Below are 19,128 nucleotides of genomic sequence, written 5' to 3'. Positions count from 1 at the left end.
TTTCTTTGTCCATACAAAAAGGATATTGTTTTAAAGTAAACTATTCAAAAGACATAAGAGAGGAGAAAGACAATATTAACTTACAATACAAGTTTACTGTTCTAGCAAGGTCTGGCCTTACAAATTAACAGAGTTTGATTAGAGGAAGAGCAGATAAACTGGTAGAAGTGGTTACAGATAAACAAAGGAATGGGAGTGACTCGGGGGCACTTTGATGGGCATGACTGATATACCTAAACTCCTAGTGGCAAGGGGAGCAGGACATACCAATGTAGTCTAGAATTGTTTAGAGATTATTACCAGATAAACCCAGACTCTGTGGCAAGGGGGAAAGGACAAACCAATGATATCCAACAGCCCATCCCTTTGAAGTCTATTTTTTGGGGAAGATGGCTTTGACCTTCCATAACTGTCTCTTGAGATTTCCTATCTGTTTTAAGGGCAGGCCTTATTACAGAGAGAAAAGACTTCTATTCTGGATTTATGCAAACAGTATTAACATGTAAAATTTTTTAAAAATATACAAAACATAACAAAAGAGAAAAAAGCAAATGTTTCACTGAACCAAGTAAGAAGCAATCTAACATTTGCAGTCTAAATGAAACATTAAAATCTGTAGATATAAAATGTACAGTTTAAGGGACAGATTTTAATTTTTATAGTCCATTTAGTCACACGTTGAAAAACTTAATTTTCTATAACATTTAATTTACCATAACAACATTGTACTCTGCAGTATTTGTTTAAAACATTTTTCTGCAGACCTCTCTGAATACAAAACCCTAAAGCAGCTTTATATATAGCAAGAGGGTATATATTTATATATGTACACCTAAACTTTTGTTTATTCATTCATCTCTTTGGACTTGTGTTGTTTACATATCCTAGTGATTGTACTAAGAATTGCAATAAACATTGGTGCATATAAACTTTCCTAATTGATGTTTTATTTTTTTTGTTTCTGTGGTAGATGTCGATTAATGGAAAACCAGGGTCACAAAGAAGCTTTGTTTTCAGAACTCTTCAGATTGTTTTCCTCAGATGTTAAAACAGAGGACATTCCTTATTAGAAGTGAATCAAGATTCCTTTTCAGTACATATCGTTAGCACTGGTAGTTTCCAGTCTTTCCCATAAGTGTCATTCTCTCTGGTGTGAGATAATATCTCATTAATATTTTAATTTGCATTTCCCTGATAATTAACAATGATAAAGACTTTTTTCATAGGACTATATGTCATTGCATGCCTTTTTTTTCATCTCTTGCTATTTTGGGGGGGGTGGCAAAGATGTGTTTCCTATTCTATTTCTTCGTTTTACAGGACACACCTAGAGATGCTCAGGGCTTATTCCTGGCTTTGCACTCAAGAAACACTCCTGTTGGTGCTTAGGGGACATATGGGATGCTGGGAATTGAACTTAAGTTGGCTGTGTGCAAAGCAAATTCCCTGCCTGCTATACTATCACCCTATCACTCCCTATCTTTTAAGGGGTTGTTGTGGTGTTGTGGTTGTTTTTGAATTTTTGTGAGTTTGGATATTAGATCTTTACCAAAATACCCAAGTAATTATACAGATTTATGTAATTTCCATCAAAATTATGATGACTTTTTCAAACATTTAATAAAAAACTGTATGAACATTTATATGTACTAATAAAATTCCTGAAGAGCTAAAATTATTCTGAAAAAATGAATATGAGAGCCATCACATTGCCTTATTTGAAATGATACTATAAAACTATAGTAAACAAAAGTGTGGTATAAGAATAAAGATAGACTCTAAGACTAATAGAATCCAATTGGGTCCTAAAAGATAAAATCTCAGATTTATTGGAAGTTAGTCTATGACAAAGGAGCTGGGTATGGAAATGGAGCAAGGATAGCCTCTTTAACAGTAGTGTTGCAAATACCTGATAGTCACATGCTAAAGAAATTGCTTTACCTATATCTTACGTCATGCACAAAACTGAATTTTAAATGGATAAAAATCTCAAGATTAGATCAGAATCTATAAAAAATATTGAGGGAAATATAAGCAAACTTTCCAAGCATTCCAGTAAATGTGACTTCAGATATTTAACTCCCTTGACAAAGATAATTAAGAAAAACTCAACAAATGAGACTTCATGAATGTCCTTCACCTAACATATTTGGCTTAATGAAATACCCTGCAGACCTCCCAATGCACAGTCAATTACTAAGGTGGTCCCAATGGCTACTGTTCCCTTTTTCTTTCCACATCAGTTAGAAACAGTTCCAAACAATATAAATCACTGTATTCCTATATAAAGGTCCTCCTGTTGATCATCTATTTGCTTGAGCGGGCGCCAGTAACATCTCCATTTGTCCTAGCCCTGAGAGTTTCAGCAGCCTCTCTTTACCAGTTCTTCCCGATGATGCCGGATTGGAGGCATTTTCAGGGTAAGGGGAATAAGACCCATCATTGTTACTGTATTTGGCATATTGAATACGCCGCAGAGAGCTTGCCAAGCTCTGCTGTGCAGGCAGGATGCTCTTGGTACCTTGCCAGGTTTTCCGAGAGGGAGAACTAGGCAATATGAGGTCGCTTCCAAGAGCTTTGTTTTATAGTCTCTGGATCTTGGCCATTGATAGGATTACACAGTGCCAGGGGCAGTTTATGGGTGTGGCTGCCAAGCTACTAGAAAATGGGGCATCTGGGTGGAGAAGGCCCAGTCCCGATCCGAGCAGGCTAGGAGATCTCAGCCACAGGTCCTGCACACATGGGTTGCTCTGTCGGTTCCTTCATGCATGAGGCTTGTCCAAGCCTGTGGAGAGTGGCCTTGAGCATGGCTGTGGCTGGTTCCAGAGGTCTTCGGGTGCCGGGGCTCTGCTCAGGGCAGGGAGGAAAACTCAACCTGCCCCCCATCTGAGGGGCCCCAGTGAAAACAGCCAGGCACAGGGGCAAGAGATTCTGTGTTGTTCTTTTCCAGAAGCTTTGTTTTATAGTCTCTGGATCTTGGCCATTGATGGGATTACACAGCGGCTGGGGGTAGTTTGTGGGTGTGGCTGCTAACCTGCTGGAAAATGGGGGATCTGGGTGGAGGAGGCACAGTCCCAATCAGAGCAGGCTTAGAGATCTCCAAACAATATATCACTATATTACTGTCATATATTACTGTCATATATCACTATATTACTGTCATATATTACTGTCATATTGCTCATTGATTTGCTCGAGTGGGCACCAGTAATGTCTCCATTGTGAGACTTGTTACTGTTTTTGGCATATTGAATATGCCACGGGTAACTTGCCAGGCTCTGCTGTGCGGGCAAGATACTCTCAGTAGCTTGCTGCTTGCCAGGCTCTCTGAGAGGGGTGGAGGAATCGAACCCGGGTCAGCTGTGTGCAAAGGAAACACCCTACCCGCTGTGCTATCACTCCAGCCCAAACAATATAAATATAGAGAAATATATACCAACACCATAATTAAAATGGAAAAACCAAAAATAAAGCAGCAAGATAAATACAGTAACATATAAGAAAATTCCCATATATTAACAGTGAATTTCTACACAAATTTTTGATAAACTAGAAGGGAGTGGCATGGTTGATATAGATGCATGAAAAAGACCCTAATAGAAAATCTCTCCTCAGCTACATTACTAAAATTTGAAGGGATGTTATAGACTTTTAAGACAAACAAGAGTTAAAGTAATTCATTCTCACTAAACTGGACCTCCAAGAAATACTTAAAGGACTTTCATTAGAGTAAAAAAACAAAACAAAACAAAACTCCACTTGGAAGCCAGCAATATACTAAAAAAGCATAAAATGTGGGAGAAAAGGAGATTAATTATGGTGACTGTTTGTTTCCAAGCTTACTAATTCATTTCTTGTTATATCAATTATGTTAAGTATAGAGAATTCTAAATATAAAATTTTGCATTTTTCAGTTTTAACATTTATATTTGGCTCTTCTAAAACATCTTATTTCTCTGGTGAAAACAGTTTAAGGTTCTTCAGGTCATTTGTTTTATATGGGGTAAGTTTAGATGGTGTTTTACAGTTTTCAAGGAAAAGATTAATTTTATTCAAGCTTAAAATTTATATACAGACATTTCTTAATTTCTTTATAGTATTTGGGGGAGTCAATAGTGAGATATCTTTTTTTCATTTTCAGTATATAATCTCAATTCTCTTTTCTCTTTTTTCAGACTTTGAGAGTTTTATTGAGTTTTTTTAATTTTTAAAAATCCTTTAATTTTAGACCTAGAGACATAGTACAAGATTTCAGACGCATGCCTTCAATGTAGCTAACCCCACTTTGATCCCTGGTTACACCTGGTTTTCTAAGTAGTACTGAGTATAGAACTGAGGCTCCACAATTATAGCCCAGAACTTCCCAGAAACTTAGGGTCAGATAAGCACTATATCCTTAGGATCTCACATTGAAGCACCAGTCTATTGGCCAAAAATTGCTTTAAATGGTGCCCATGCCTGCTGGGCACCACTTAAGAGCCTGCACCCCCCCTCCCACCATCAAAACTCTCTTAGTATTATTAATTTTCTCTGCTATTTTTGACTTCAGTTTTGTTGCTTTATGCTATTTAATTTTCTTCTTAATTTTTCTTCCCAAGGGGTCTTACTGTGTGTTTATTTTCTAGATTCTTGATAAGAAAACAGAAGAGTAATTTGAAAATCTTCCTCTTAAAATTATGTAAACATTTAATATCATGAATTTTTGTCTAAGAGCTCTATTTAAAATATTTTCTATTTCTTTATAAGAAACTATTTTCCTTATTTACATATGAAATAAAATTGTACTTTTAAATTCATAAATATTCAGAACCTCTGGGGTACTTTTATGGTACTGATTAAAATGTTAATTATATAATGGCAGGAGAATACACTTTTGTTAAATTAAATTCTCAAAGAAGAGTGAATATAAACTTTTAAAATGTGGTGTGTATGTTTGAAATAGAATACTACTCTGCTATAAAAAATAAAAAGTTAGAATCATTTTATTTGGAATAATGGGATGAATCTAAAGGTTATTATGTTTAGTGAAGTAAGCCCAATCAAGAAGAAGAAAACAGGTTCATATATAAATTAATAAACTATTTCACTTATAAGTAGTACTTAGTATATAAAGTAGTACTTAGTACATAAAGAAATGATAGAAACTAAATACAATAAAAATAAATTTTTATAACTACAAAACTAACTTACTAGTTACCATAAAGGAAGAGGAAGGGGATAAATCAATTATGTAAAAAAAAAAACTAATTGTATGGTAAAGTACTTTTAGTGGTAAACTTGATGAAATATATGCATGTTGATTTTTAATCACAATACCTGAAACTTGTATCACTTGTATTACTTGTTATCCCATTGATCTTCGATTTTTGGGGGGCGGGCACCAGTAATGTCTCCATTTGTCCCTGTCACGTTCTAGTGTAGCTCCATGGCATCTGCTCCTTCCAGGAACACGAAGATCCTCAAACCATTTGTTTTGGGTTTTGACGAAGAAGTCTGACCATCTCGTATGTTGGCGGCCATGTAGTCTTTTTATGTCCCATGAAATGCAGTCAGTATAGCTCTAGTCCAGCAATCATCTCTAAATCGCATGATGTGTCCAGCCCGCTGATTTTTGACACCTTGGCAAACGAGACAGCGTTCCTGATTCTTGATCATTAATGAAGGTCAGAACTCCGGATTCCTTCACTCACTTGAGTGAAATGTTATACTCCAAGCATAGCTCTTTAGATTCCTCTTTGGGATACCCAAATAACATTCTTATCCTGTTTTCATAGGGCCCAGGTCTCTGAGACGTATGTTAGTGCAGAAAGAACGGTTGAGTTGAAAGGATGTGCCTGGAGCTGGAGGTTCTTCGTCCTCTTAACCACTTCTTCGATGCTCTTGAAGGCATTCCACCCTGCTCTCTTCCTCCTGCGCAGTTTTGGTGCCAGGTCATTCCTCATGTTGAGTTCTCGACCCAGGTACACATAGCTGCTGCATTCGGAGATGTTCGTTCTATTGAAGGCAAATGGAAGATCAGGAACTATTCCGTTTCTCATCAACACTGTTTTTGTGAGATTCAGCTGCAGTCTGACTTTTCCACACTCACGATCAAAGTGGGCCAACATTTGTGCCTCTTGGCTGATATTTGGTGTTATTAGAAGGATGTCATCAGTGAAGCAGAGGTGGTGTAGTTGCCAACCATCTATCTTCACTCCCGTTTCTTCCCATTCCAGTCATTGCATGACGTTCTCAAGGGTGGCATTAAAGAGTTTTGGTGAAATGAGGTTTCCCTGCCGTCCCTCCCCTCTCTTTACATCGATGATCACTGCTTTGTAGAATGGTGAGATCCTGGTGGTGAATCCGTAATAGAGCTCGTAGAGGATCCAGGTGAGTTTGAACACCCTGTTTGGCTACAGCTTCGATGACTAATTCAGTCTCAACAGAATCCAAGGCCTTCTATAAGTCAATGAATGTTAGACAGAGCAGCATTTTGAACTCTCGCAAAACTTAAATGAGTTTAGTGACCGTGTGGATGTGGTTGATTGTGCTGAATTCTTTTCAAAACCCAGCTCTCTAGCATGGTTGTCCTTCATCTAGTGTTCCGCCAATCCTATTCAGGATGATTCAAGTGAATAACTTGTAGACGACGGACAACAGGCAGATTGGGAGATACTTGCCGATGTCGTGAATGTCTCCCTTCTTATACAACAGGATGTTCCTGCTGGTTTTCCATTGGGACGGAACCTTGCAAATGGACAGGTAGCATGTGAAGAGCCAAGTCAGTGTACTGATGAGTACTGGTGGCAAATTCTTCAGGTGTACAGGTCTGACCTTGTCTGTACCTGGTGCTATACACTTCTTTACTGACAAAATGGCATGTCAGATTTTGGAAGGGAGAACACCAGAACAAAATATCCATCCTGTGGAATTTGCTATATGGGCAGCTGGACGTGGCTATCAAAGAGATCCGAGTAGAAGTTGTGGATAACCTTTTCCATTGCCCTTCTGGGAGATGTGATAGATCCATCAGGACATCAGAGGGCAGTCATCTTGGTCTTATAGTTGACAAAGGACAGGCAGGTGTTGTGAATACTTTTTCTGGCTTCTGCCACATCGGCCAACATTATACTCTTCTCTCTATCGCTTCTCTGCACAGCTTTGAGAGCTCAGATGTTAGCTTGTGATTGCCTGAGGCTCTTGCCAGACCGCATTGGTGAGTGAGCTTGAGAGTTTCCAAAGATAGGTGACTTTTTGTGGCTTTCTCTCTTTCTGCATTCCTCACACAATCATGGAGGTACTGAACCAGTCGATCATATTCCTCATTGATGTTGTCAACAATAGCATCTTCCCATATTGCTGCAGTAGTGCCAAAGAGCTCTCAGTTGGTGGTCTTTCTGGAAGCTCTATTCTTAAACTTTGCAGCCCTTTCTCCCTGCTCAGTGAAGTACAATTTCGCACAAAGGAGACAGTGGTCTGATCCTGTTTAGAATTTTGGGACAACAGCAATATCGGTCAGGCAAAATGTGGTCAATTTCATTGTGGAACTGTCCACCGGGGGATTTCCACAACTGCGGCCATGCTCTAGGCTGCTTTTCCGGATACTCGGGCTGAGCGCATGAGTGATGTTCCACAGAACCAGGGTAATACAGAACTTTGGGCCTTGGACTCTAGGCTCAATGGGACCCGGAAACAGAGATCCTCTGCCTGCTTCCACCAATCTCCAGCAATCCAGGGGTCATAGATATAAGACCCACCCTGCCAGCGCCAGATAAATTCCTCCAGGGCCGACTTCCAATACACAGCTGCCACCCGCCATGCTCCAGACCTCTTTTCCAGACCACGTGGCCACTTCATGGCTGTGCAACACATCATAAACACTTCCTACCCATTTTCCATCATTACCACACCATACTTGATGGGGTTCAAATGTGGTGTGAACCATCAGAACACATGAAACTTATTTAATGCTATAAAGAGATAATGTTACTTCCATAAAAAGAATTTCTTTTTCAGAAAGAGAACCTAACAGACCGATGCCTGATATATGTGAGAGAAAGAAAGGATCATCTTGAATAACTTAATTCACATTCTTTGGTATTTACACACAAAGACAACAAAAAAGACATTTTTAAGCATTTAAGAGCTCAGGGAATGTAGCTTCCAGAAACCATATTGGTGGTAAACTACAGATAAATGAGTCTAATATAAATTTACAGAACTAAGGACTAGAGAAAGCATTTCAAAATGAGAGATTATGAATGCTAACTTCAATTAAATATAGAAAAAAGAGCACTTGGGGAATCTAAGGAATTATGTTACTAAATAAACCAATTAATATAAATCTTGGAATTATAAAAAATAATATAAAAATAAAATCTGGGAGAGATGAAAGGTAGGTAATTATGCATATAAATATATATCCAGTAATTTCCCCACTTTCATATTAGAGATAATTGGTAGAATATAAAACAAAGTTTTATAAAGATTAAGTCATTGAAATCTTTTTTATTTATTTTTAAATTTTAATTTTGGCAACCTGGTTTACAAACTGTTATTCATGTTATTCATAGGATTTTATACATTAACTATTCCAGCAATGAAAATTCTTATTGTTTTACTTCCTTTTGTTTTTATCCAGAGAAACTTTACAGTATTTTGAAGCAATATATATTTTTGTGGCTAAAAGTATACCTGAGCATTATTTGTGTAATCCTTATACTTGTTTGTTTTTTCTCCTGGATTTTTTCTTCTTCTGGAAAAAATAAGAGAAAATACATACAATATTTGATAAAAATATTAAAACATGTCATTAGTAAAAATCGATGCTTTGTTTGGGGACCATACTGAGTGTTTTTCAGATCTTACTCTCTCTACACTCATGGATCTCCTGGAGGGGCTATAAGGGATAGACCTGTGTTGTCTACATGGATTGTAAGCACCTTATCTATTGTGCTCTCTCTGGCCATGCGTTTAGTAAAGCTTTATCTGTATCTATCAATTACCAAATGGTATATTTAGCTGGCTTTGATTTTATGTTTAGAGCACTGTATAGAAACTACTTCTGGAATTTGTGATGTTTATTTTTCAGTGGCAAGTATTTAAGTGACTTTTTAATTTTCTTTTTTGCTTTTCATAGGTACTTAAATGATAGTTCATCATTTTATCACATAAAGTCTTTTTCCTTCCTTCCTTCCTTCCTTCCTTCCTTCCTTCCTTCCTTCCTTCTTTCCTTCCTTCCTTCCTTCCTTCCTTCCATCATTCCAACTCCTCTATGCCTTCTCTCTCAACATTTACTATTAAATTTGTCCAAGATTTACCAAAAATAAATCAATAAATTAAGACTCCATATAACCCAGCAATTCCACTTCTTGACACCTAACCATTAAGGTCCCCAAAATAATATTTCACAAATATATTCTCACTTCTGTGTTCATTGCAGCACTATTCATTGTAGCCAAGATTTGGGAACAAGGGTCAGAGAGACTGTTGCATGTAGAAGGCACTTGCCTTGCACCCAGCTAACCTGGCTTAGATCTTTGGTGCCACATATGTCTCCCAAGTCCTGCTACAAAAAGGAGCAAATCCTGACTGCAGAGGCATGCATAAGCACCAGACATACTAGAGCAGGGCCCAAAGAATAGAAGAAAAAAAATGATGTGCCAAGAATAGATGAACAGATGAGTAGACAATGAAATTGTGGTATATAGATACAACGGCATGCTATTTATGTATAAAAAAAATGAAACAGTGCAATTCATTGCTATGTGGATGGAACTAGAGGGGGTCACACTGAGAAGTCAGTGGAAAGAAGAGGGACAAATCCAGACCACATAAAAGATTTCTTTTGGGGCTGGAGCGATAGCACAGTGAGTAGGGCATTTGCCTTGCACGTGGACAACCTGGGTTCGATTCCCAGCATCCCATAAGGTCCCGTGAGCACCGCCAGTAGTGACTCCTGAGTGCAGAGCCAGGAGTAACCCCTGTGCATCGCCAGGTGTGACCAAAAAGCAAAACAAAAAAAGATTTATTTTATATGTGGAATATAAGAAAACATAAAAAGAGAATTAAACACAACTAATGGCAACTCCTGATTGTTGATCTGCAGAACTGAATTGGCTAAGGAGGAAGATCAGAGAATGAGAGAGGAGCTGGGGACTTTGATGGAAGATGGCAGTACTCTGGTAACGGGTATGGTGTAGCAATATAATATGCCTGAAGCACTGTTTACAGTATATAAATCATAGTGCCTAAATAAAAAAATAAATCTGAAGGAAAGGAGGGGGGATCGATTTTGATATATAAAATGTCCTATTGAAATGTAGAAGAAGCCCACTTCACCGCGCCCGCAGCCCCAGTATGACTGAGGAAGACAAGGGAGCTGCTTTGGACACCAGCAGCCCGCCAGCAACCTGCAGTATGTGATTTGAGCGTTTCCGCCAGGCTCCCCGTGCGGGGGCCCGGCATTTCTCTTTTGTTTTTTAATCTCTCTCTCTCCTTCAACCTCTCCTGGGCACAGCACAGCCTCCACCCCACTTCTCTGAGCACAAAATGGAGAGACGCACCCAAATGTGCGGCGCAGCTGGCGGGAGATCGAGGGCAGGGAAGTACCAGTCTCAGCCCACATCGGACACTTAAAGAGAGTGCAGCCACGTGGGCTTTCCCACTTCGCCGCGCCCGCAGCCCCAGTATGACTGAGGAGGACAAGGGAGCTTTCCCACTTCCGCCCGTGCGGGGGCCCGGTATTTCTCTATGTTTTCCCATCTTATGAGCACCATAAAAGGGTAAAAGATTGTAGTGATAGAATTTCAGGCAGAATTTTCCCTGGACTTTATACAGAAACCCAAAACCGCGCGGCCACCGGCCGCACGACCTAATGTCATCTTAGTATCAGCAATATGTAATGGTTCCTTCTTAATGGGTCGGACTTTTGTGGGAGATCCTAACAAGAATAGTAAGTCTTTTGCTGAAATATTGAAGGCAATCAAAGTGGTATCCATCTCTCTAGACTGAACTAAGCTATATCCCCAAGCCGGCTGAGAAGAAATATCCTTCTTTCTCGGGAAGAAACGCGGCGTGGTGTCAAACATAGTGTGATGTCCATTAAGCAAACAGACCTGGTGGCGTGGTAATGGGATATAAGGGGAAAAATTATGTACATGGAACAGCGGGACGCTGGTGGAATCTCGAGCCGGAGCCGATACCAGCGCAAGACCTTTGGTTCCAGAAACTGCTTGCAGACACTCTACTAGACTATCAACTAAGCCAGAGCCCCACGCTGGCTGATGACGGGAAATAACCATTCTCTTCGGTTTTTTTCCCTTTGTCAGACAGCGTGGCGATTACTAAACAGGCATGAACTCGGTGGCGTGGGGCAAGGGGGAAAAAAGAAAAGTTATGTAACAAACAGCGGGACTTAATATCTCTATATTCTTAGCAATGGAGAAATATCAAATGCCTCCTTGGCAATAGGACTGTCTTTTTCTTTTTGGGGGGAAACCCCAGCAACGGTAGTGAGTTGTGTGTTGAAACATGGAATGTAATCGAGATAAAGCGTAAACGAAGTGAAACTTATCACGTACAAGGGTGGGGACTGGGGAGGTGGGAGGGGGCGGCAGGTATACTGGGGGCGTTGGTGATGGAAGATGGGCACTGGTGAAGGGAAGGGTGTTTGAGTATTGTATAACTGACATAATCCTGAGAACTATGTAACCCTCCACTTGGTGATTCAATAAAAAAATTTTTTAAAAAAGAAATGTAGAAGAGGACCAGCAGGATAGTAGAGCTGGGCAATTGCTAAGGTGTTTGCCTAGCCCATGCCAACCCCAGATTTGATCACACACACACACACACACACACAGACACACAATGCCTTATGGTTCGCCAAGCCCATTAGGAATGATTCCAAAACATGCAGAGCCAGGATTAAGACCTGAGCACAGCCAATGTGCCCACCCACCAAAACAAAATTAAATTAAAATATAAAAATAAAAAAGGAAAAAGTTTCACAAACTCTGCCTAACATGCACACAGGCAAAGCTCAAAAGTTTGCATGGGGTAAACCTGACAAGTGGTCTACAGGAGTCACGATATAAATTCTTTCTCTAACCCCAATAGATGGTCCTCAGAGTTTCTCCTGTGAAATTCAGCTTCAGTTGCACTTTCGAAGTGTTATCTCCCTGAACATTCTGAAAAGTGCTGACCCTCCTGCCCTATTTGGCTCCTTTACCTCTTAAGCTTGTCCCATGTGATTAAAGTTTCTAACAAGAACATAGGACTATGACTTTTGTGCTTGTTTTCCTGAGGCTCTGCCTTTTAGACAAACCATGTAGAACAGAAACTTCTGGCTTTCTACATACTTGTATAAGAGAAAAAGCTACTCCCAGGAAAAAGAAATAAAAAACAGCATTGAAAATTACAGAATACTTTAAAATAATTCATTTTTCTCCTTAGGATATTTGACAAAAAATTAATATTGCTTTGTGAAGTGAAGATTTATGTGCATTGAGTGTGTATGGTGACTGTGTAAAATGTTGGACATATGACTAGGAATATTAACAATCATTTTAAAATCTTGTTATCATGAGAAGGAATTAACCATCATATATACCATAGAGGGTCTCCGCCTTACCTCTATTCCTAAGAATCAAATGTCCCCAAAGTGATCACCAACTAACTGAAAGGAGTCTCTTCTCTTTCCATCAATACTCACCTTTATTCATTCTGGTAAGAAAAAATATTGTTTTGGTTTTGGGGCCATACCTTATGGTACTCAGGGCATACTCTTCTAAGTGGACTCAGAGGTTCATTCCTGGAAGTTTTCTTTTCTTTTTTTTAAATTTTATTGAATCACTGTGAGATAGTTACAAGTTTTCATATTTGGGTTACAATCACACAATGATCAAACACCCATCCCTCCACCAGTGCACATTCCCCACCACCAATATCCCTGGTATACCCCCCTTTCCCACCCTCCCCCTGCCTCCATGGCAGATAATATTTCCCATACACTCTCTCTACTTTTGGGCATCATGGCTTGCAACACAGACACTGAGACCTTATCATGTTTGGTCCATTATCTACTTTTGAAACACATCTCCCATCCCGTCTGATTCCTTCAGCCATCATTTTCTTAGAGATCCCTTCTCTATTCCATCTGCCTTCTCCCCTTCACTCATGAAGCAAGCTTCCATCTATGGGGCAATCCTCCTGGCCCTTGTATCTACTGTCCTTGGGTGTCAGCCTTATGTGATGTTATTTTTTTTTAATTTTTATTGAATCACCATGTGGAAAGTTACAAAGTTCTCAGGTTTATGTCTCAGTTATACAATATTCAAACACCCATCCCTTCACCAGTGTCCATATTCCACCACCAAAAACCCCAGGATACCCCCCGCCCCACCACCACCCCAATTGTATAACTGATGAATTTCACTTCATTTTCTCTTTACCTTGATTACATTCCATATTTCAACACAAAACTCACTATTGTTGTTGGAGTTTCCCCCCAAGAAAGACAGCCCTACAACCAAGGAAGCATTTGATAATTAGTTTTCCATTGCTGAGAATGAAGAGATATGTAGCCCCACTGCTCCAAGTACATAACTCTTTTCTTTTTCCTGTTTTCTTTCCCCCTCATCCCCTTTCCCGCGCCTCATAGTATGGTGGACGCCACGCCGTGTTTCTCCCTGAAAATGGGAAACAACTGGGAAAGAGGGATATTTCCTCTTCTCGGCCAGCATGGGGCTGTTGCTTAGTTCACAGTCCAGAGAAATGGCTGCTACTTTAATAACCTTCAATATTTAAAAAAAAAAACTCACTGTTATTATTTGGAGTTTCCCCCCAAGTCAGACCTGTAAAAAAGGAACCGTTTCACATTGCTGACAATTATAGATGTTAAGTCGCGTGAACGCTGCTATGTCAGCACGGTTTTAGATTTCTGTATAAAGTCCAGGGAAAATTCTGCCAGAAATTTCATAGCCCAGCTCACAGTCCCAGTGCATTGCGGTAAGAAGTCTCTGGAATCAGTCTTTAGGCACAGAGGGTCCGTTTCACTCTCAGCAGCTCCGAATTTATCTGGGCCAAGGGCGTGCTGGTTACACCCACTTCCCATGATTCCCTAAAAGCCCCAAGTGTAAAAATCATATGCCTCTGGGTTAGGAGTCTTAGAAGATGGCTCCTGCCATGTGGATGTTGCTGCCGCTGCCATTTTCCATGCAGGAAGACAGGGTGGGGAGGAAAGATCCACCCCCGGGCAGCACGGAGTTGTAGCTTAGTTCACAGTCCCAGTGCATTGCTATAAGAAGCTGCGCTGGATGCCCGAATGTGTTAGGTCTCTGGAATCAAAGTCTTTAGGCGCAGAGGGTCCCTCATGTGATGTTATTTTATATTCCACAAATGAGTGCAGTCCTTCTGTGTCTGTCTCTCTCTTTCTGACTCATTTAACTTAGCATGATATTCTCCATGTCTATCCAATTATAAGCAAATTTCATGACTTCATCTAACAGCTGCATAGTATTCCACTGTGTAGATGAACTCAAATTTCTTTAACCAGTCATCTATTCTAGGGCACTTGGGTTGTTTCCAGATTTTGGCTATTGTGAACAGCGCTGCAATGTACATATAGGTACAGATGTCATCTCTACTGTGCTCTTTTGCATCTTCGGGATATATTTCCAGAAGTGATATTATGGGGTCAGATGGAAGCTCAATTTCTAGTTTTTGAAGACTGTTCATATTGTTTTCCAGAAAGGCTTGACTAGTCGGCATTCCCACCAACGTGAAAGAGCGTCCCTTTTTCCCCACAACCACGCCAGCACTGGTTGCTTTTGTTCTTTTGAATGTGTGCGAGTCTCTGTGGTGTGATCTCATTGTTGTTTTGTTTTGCATCTCCCTGATGACTAGCGATGTGGAGCATTTTTTCATTTTAGCCATTTGTAATTCTTTTTTGAGGAATCTTCTGTTTATTTCTTCTCCCCATTTTTTTTTGATGGGGTTGGATTTTTTTCTTATACAATTCTACTAGTGTTTTGTATATCCTAGATATTAATCCCTTATCAGATGGGTATTGGGAAAATATTTTTTCTCATTCTATGGGCTCTTTCTGTATTTTGGTCACTGTTTCTTTTGAAGTGCAGAAGCTTCTTAATTTAAATAAAAGAGGACACTAGGAAATGGAGACTCATCCTCTGCTCATGAATAGGGAGAATAAACATGACTAAAATGGCAATAATGCCCAAAGCACTATACAAATTTAGTGTGGTCTCTATCAGGATACCCATGACACTTTTCAAGAAAATAGACAAAACACTTCTGAAATTCATATGGAACAATAAACCCCCATGAATAACTAAAGCAATCATTCAGAAAAATAAGATGGGTGGCATCACCTTCCCCAACTTCAAACTCCACTACAAAGCAGTAGTAATTAAAACAGCATGGTATTGATCTAGACACAGAACCGAAGACCAATGGAACAGAGTTGAGTATCCTGTCACAGACCCCCAAATCTATAGCCACTTTATCTTTGACAAAGGAGCAAGAAATGTGAAGTGGAACAAGGAAAGCCTCTTCAACAAGTGGTCCTGGGAAACCTGGATAGCTACCTGCAAAAAAATGAACTCTGACCTCTGTCTAATGCCAGGCACAAAAGTCAGATCAAAGTGGATTAGAGACCTTAACATCAGACATGAATCTATAAGGTATATAGAAGAAAATGTAGGCAGAACTCTCTATGACATTGAAGCTAAAAGCATCTTTAAAAATGAAATAGCACTGACAATGTAAGTGGAAGCAAATATAAACAAATGAGACTACATTCCTGGAAATTTTCAAGTGATGATATGTGGTGCTGGGGATTGAACCAGAGTTGACTGCATGCAAGGCAGTCAAGGCCTTAACCCCTATGCTACGTCTCTGCATCTCTCCCAAATTTTGTGGACTTAAACTTGAAAGTGCATATTTAAAAGGAGTTGCTGCGGGGAAAGAATGGATGAGTATGGCTCCCAAAGTAAAAATGGTGGTGCTGGTGGTGTTTAAAATATAAATGGTCAGAAGACAAATATTACAACAAAAATTATTTTTGAAAAAAATTCACAGAAAGAGTATAGAGGACTTTATATAGTACTTGGGAAAAAATTCTGTTCAACACACATGCATTATCTACAATATATACTAATTCATATAATGGTGCAATATGAACAACTTTGTAGTATTTCAAGCAGAAGAAAGTATGAAAAGGTAATTTCCTATTAAACGTAAATGCTTTGTTGCAAAAGAGAAATAGAAATACAAAAGATCATGAATATTAAGCCTGGTAAGAAAATCCAGATGTAGTTTTCCCCGCTGACTTATGTATGTAGAGGAAGAGATAATTTTATTACTTAAACTAATGTCTAGGACACTTCACAGAAAGCTAATGTAGAGAAATTTTGCCATATACTTAGTAGGTTTACCTAAAATTTTGTTTATCAGTTAAAAAAACAGAAATCTAGTTTGGTGAAAAGCAAAACCCCATATATTAATTATTAAACTAAGAAGTACAACTCATCTTTTTAAAGAAAAGATTTTTTACCTTTTTGCAGAATGAATCACTTGGAAATTCCATATTTGTTTGTATAAATTGCACATTGAGTGTCAAAAACAACCTATGTGAATGTTGTGCCCACCCAAGTCATTTTTTTAATTATTTTTTTATTGAATTACCATGTGGAAAGTTACAAAGCTTTCAGGCTTAAGTCTCAGTTACATAATGCTTGAACACCCATCCCTTCTCCAGTGCATATATTCCACCACCAAGAACCACAATAAACCTCCCCCACCCCCGCCTTCCAGGCCCCCACCCCTCCTGTGTAGCTGATAAATTTCACTTACTTTCTTTTTACTTTGATTACATACAAACAAAAAAACTCACTATTATTGTTTGGAGTTTCCCCCCACCCCCAGAGTCGGACCTGCTGGAAAGGAAGCACTTGATAATTTGTCTTCCATTGCTGAGAATGAAGAGATATGAGGTCAGAATCTGGAAAAAAACTGAATGCCTGAGAACAGATGACTGGCTAAAAAAACTTTGGTACATCTACACAATGGAAAACTATGCAGCTGTTAGAAAGCATGAAGTCATGAAATTTGCATATAAGTGGATCAACATGGAAAGTATCATGTTGAGTGAAATGAGTCAGAGAGAAAGAGACAGACACAGAAAGATTGCACTCATATGTGGAATATAAAGTAGCAGAGAGGTACGAGCTAGCAATGATGCTACCTCTGGCAGAAAGCCCTCTGGACTTAGTCACTACAATACTAAAATACAGAAATCTAGAACCTCTCGGCTGCTACAGTGGCCACACGACCCCACCCAAGTCATTTAAGAATAATCCCTACATGCTGTATAATTGTCCTGCTCTTAGAAATGATGTCGTTCTAAAACCTTGACCCTCTTTCCCTTTGTGTTAAAAAGCATTTAATTTCAAAATATCTTCTAAATACCCAGTTCTCCAGTGGAATTGTTCTTTTAGCAATGAACACACCATTCAGTGGAAGCATCTCCTCCTAAAGTACAGCTTTCAGCCTTCTGTCCTGACTACACTACCATAGATTCTTGATCTTTCCATTGGTTTTTAAGCAAAGAGGATAAGGCCATAGGAAGGACTCGCCATCACATCAATAAACCAGATCTATTATTATATCCCATGTTCCTTAGAGATGGATTCTAGATGTGAGCCATAGATTCACAGTCTACATTGTCCTGTGCATAATAAGTACTCGGGGTTTTTAATTGAATGACTGGCAAAGGGAAAAATATTTACTATTTCCTCTGTAATTTCCCCACTACAACAGGTAAAGACAACTGTCAACTATAACACATGAATGTTTCTAACAATTTTCCTAAAAAGTAGAACTTATTCCTTGAGAAATATTGATTAAAGTAGCTCAAGAACTAAATGAGATTTTCAGAAATGAAGCTAAAAAGAAAGTCTGGCAAAAGTAGCTCTTTTCCTAATCAGCAAGCTAAGGTCCCAAGGGTTATTGCTGCCCTTCAGGCCAGTCAATGTTCTGATTGCATATACTGGAGAAGCTAGTAACTGTGTTTGCGGGCATGGGGGTGGGACAGTGAAAGAGACCTCTCCTGAGGTGACATAGCCTGATTACTGTGAAATGCCTCCAAGGGCGGAACCTAATTCTAGAGAGCTGTTCTTCCTCAAATACCTAATCACAGAGTTCTGATGGATGCCTGTTATTTAAGCTCTTGAAGTGTGAGGAGAAGGTATCTAAAATGAGCATGATGAAATGGAACATTATTCAATTAGAAAGATGAAGTGTGATTTTTGAGAGGCAGAATATAATTACAAGGTTGGAGCATTTCCAGGAAGTTGTGGATTGCACCGAGCCAACTGTAGAAGAAATTGTCTCAAACTGAGCTTGGGCAGATGGTGCTAATAATCATCCTCCTCACAGGTGCTATGGACTGTGTCTTCCAGTGACTTGGACTCATTCTCAGCTGATGTCCAGACATCAGTGGTCTCAATTGAACATTGATGAAACCATATTCTTAAGACACTGGAAGATCTGAAAATCACATTCCTTTTATCTGCTAAAAGTAGGAATGGATGAACAGATAGGAAAACTATAATCTGTAAAATGTAATATGCATTTTATTATTGTTATTAAAATGAAAAGGCTCTTCCTATTATAATTTTCTTACATTAGTGAGATATATTCAGAGTCCCCATTGCAAATATTAAAAATTGGGAGTAATGTTTTTATAATTAGTTGGCAATTACTCTCCTTCATTGTGGAACTGTCCACCGGGAGACTCCCATGTCCAGTGCTTAGATTTGGCCTTCTGGAACTGCGAGTTACCATGGATGGTCTTGGTCACCATGATAAACTCAGACAGTCTCTCACCATGTTTGTTCCATTTTAGGCTGGTGGTCTCGATGTGGAGTTCTTCAGGTGACCTTCTAGGTCCTATATTGGTGTTAAAATCACTGCAATTACCTTGAATAAGGTGTGGTCTTCTTTATAGAACTTCTCCAGATCCATGTAGAACTTCTCAATTTCTTCTTCGTCATAGATGGATGTTGGTGTGTAGACGACAAAGATAGAAACTGCCAGCAATGAGCCACATCTATTCAAGCATAAGCGTCC

Source organism: Sorex araneus, chromosome X (genome assembly GCF_027595985.1).
Source record: "Sorex araneus isolate mSorAra2 chromosome X, mSorAra2.pri, whole genome shotgun sequence".
Lineage (NCBI taxonomy): Eukaryota > Metazoa > Chordata > Mammalia > Eulipotyphla > Soricidae > Sorex > Sorex araneus.
The sequence above is the reverse complement of the archived record's forward strand: the minus strand, read 5'-3'. Positions refer to the sequence as shown.